Source organism: Haematobia irritans, chromosome 4, assembly GCF_050003625.1.
Source record: "Haematobia irritans isolate KBUSLIRL chromosome 4, ASM5000362v1, whole genome shotgun sequence".
Classification (NCBI taxonomy): Eukaryota; Metazoa; Arthropoda; class Insecta; order Diptera; family Muscidae; genus Haematobia; species Haematobia irritans.
The window spans coordinates 211,272,265-211,275,327 of NC_134400.1; positions in this window are offsets into that span (position 1 = coordinate 211,272,265).

The following is a 3,063-nucleotide window of genomic DNA, read 5'->3' on the forward strand; positions in this document are numbered from 1 at the left end:
TGCGAATGTATCTCGAGCTTATAAACAACTAAACTCGAATTCTACAAATTTCCCATATATTTCCTACTAGAGCTCATTCCACATATGAATTCTTTTGCTATTATTAGCTAAAAATATAAGTATTTAAACTTTCTCTATTGGTACGATAATTACAAGGACGTAATAGGTTTATTTAATTTGTAATTAGCTCGCGTATTAACTTGCGAATGTATCTCGAGCTTATAAACAACTAAACTCGAATTCTACAAATTTCCCATATATTTCCTACTAGAGCTCATTCCACATACCAGTATCACTGATTTCTGAATTTACCCCATTCGTTCAAATGAGCAAATAAATTCCAAAATTATCATCAGGTCTAGAGATAAGTTCGCATTAGTTGGCAGTGGACATATTGATGTCATGATAAATACGATTGTTGGCAAAAAATCATGTCTGTCCGTCGGCATGTCCATCAGCTAATCCACTTGAGGTATATGTGATTTTACTGATTACTGCTGCCTGATGGGTTAGCGTATTTTCCTTGGCTAGCTCTCTCTTGCTCTTACCGTGATTGTTGTTGCTTCAGCCAACACTCAATCACTGTCACCATATCTCTTTTAGAGATATCATCAATGAACAAATTCCGATTGTCACAGGCAACAATTGCATTGACTGAGTTTTTCAGAACGATAACGCAGTTAATTATTATTGGTCGCAGTAGGAGCCTTTAAGTGCCTTTTAATCTAATAACAGGCCGAACTTTTGATGATTTGTTAAACATTGTGTATTTTGCGTGTTCATATATTTGGTTTACTTTGGCTTATTGATCTGGGAATATAATGTGGGAATCAAGTCGAATTGCCGTTGATAAAATATGAGAATTTTGTGATGTATGTCACAAAATGCACAAAGTGTTGGAAATATTTTCGAATATGCGTATAAGATTAAAATGGAATATTTTAAATGATATGATATGAAATACAAACAATTGAGGTAATAGATAGGATCGCACAAATTTCCCCCATTTGATGGATGATTCACTAAATTTTTTTAGGAATCATAGCAAACAGCTATCAAATATAAGAAAACGATCGATGATATATCCCAGCAATAAATGTAGAGGAGAAAAGCAGTGCGAACCAGGTGTCGAAGTTGGAGTAATAACTGTTTAATTTAACTCCGACTGTAACCAAAACAAATATTTGAATATCTCGATCGAACAACGAAAAATACACAGAGTGCGAGAATTGTCTTTTATATTTCGGGATTAGAGAACAAAAATACATATTAAGCGTCGAAACTAGCTCTAATGTTTTTCAAAATATTCCCCATTATGTAATATACACTTTTGCATGCAAACAAAGGCAAATCGCTTCTTCAGGTGTCTAAGAACGTTGACTTCTTATTTTATTTTTTTCGTACGGAAAAGAAGAAGTCATTTTGTACCAAGTCAGGCCTATACGGAGGACGCTTCATCAAATCGATGTTTTGAGTATTTTTGAGCACTCAAAACATCGATTTGATGGGTCATCCGCAGTTGTTTTACCCGATGTATGAGAGCTCGAATTGTCGTGGTAAAGAGTGATCCGTCTTCGACGGGTGGTTTCCATGATTTTTTTGGAAGGAAATTGGTAAACAAATGGTTGTGTACCACTTAGATTTACTGTTTTACTCAATTGTTGTAATTAACAATTTAATTAAAAAAATTAGTCGTTGTTGATTTCAATCTGAATTAATTTAATGAAAAAGTTAATTGAAAGGTGGATTGAAGCTTAACTAAATAATTAATTTAATCAATTAAAGTAACTGATTGAGTTGATCAATTTTTAAAAGAATCAATTAAAAAATTAATTGTTTTTTGTAATCAACATCAATTAAATTTTTAATTGAATTAGTTAAAAATTAATTGAAATTTTCGAATCATATCAATTCATTTTTTTTTCAAATGTTTTTTATGCCCAATTAAAACTGTAATTGATACTATAATTTTCGTGATTAAAGACATTCCAATTAAAAAATTAATTTGAACAATTAATTTCGTGATTGAATCAATTTTTTTTTGTGTTCTCAACTATACATCGAAAAATCACGTACCACATATTCATTTTATAACCTCCTCCCACGTTCCCTATAAATGCCAAGTAGTAAGTAGTTAGGTATAGTTGCAACCTGTTATTTAAGGCTCACTTAAACTATTCAATCCATTGTGATACCACGTGTACCGAACACGTTTTTCTTTTGTTAGAGTATTTTGAATTGTTTCGAAAAGTTTATACTTTTATCACTAAAAAAATTCGTTTGTTACAAAATTTTTATTTTTTCAATAAAAAAAGTTATTTTTGAAACAACAACAGAGTCCATTTCGTTTATATCAAACACTGTTCTTTTCTGACTTTAGGTCTTTAATAAGACACATTTTACAGTTCAAAATTTAATATACTACAATGTAATGTTGAACATTTTTTCTCGGAATCTTCCGAACATATCTGGAATAAATATATGTAAAAACAACACAAAAAAACTTTGGTCGAAGCAGGGATCGAACCCACGACCCTTGGTACCAAACTAAATGTTTGTTTCTGTTAAATAAACTTTGTTTATTCGGTTCGTGGGCGCCGCAAGCTATGCTATATAAATATAGCTTATATGGATATTTATCTATTGACTAGCGTAACCCGGCCCGCTTCGCTGCGCCTTCCGAAGTGTTTTTGTAGGAACATTTTGCGTTAACTTAGTCAACCATATCCTTCGTGCTGAAAACAAATTCGAAAAGATTTGAATTCTTTCAAACAAATCGGACTACTTGCTTTTTCGTTTATAGGTACAAATACGGCGGATATGCATATGTAAAACGGTTCGCCTTAAAAAATGTCGGGGAGAGGGTGTACCCTTTCCTCCAATTTTTTTAAATAATGTTCTGTATTCAAGTAGTTGTCAATCTTCTATATTTCTTGTGAATTTTAAGTGTGGAAATGTATCTTTCTCGTCAACATATCTGAAAATTAAGCACTATATTATAATAACATAACATACAAAGAATTACTGTTTCCAATTCAATAAATCGGAAAAAGCAAAAGTAGT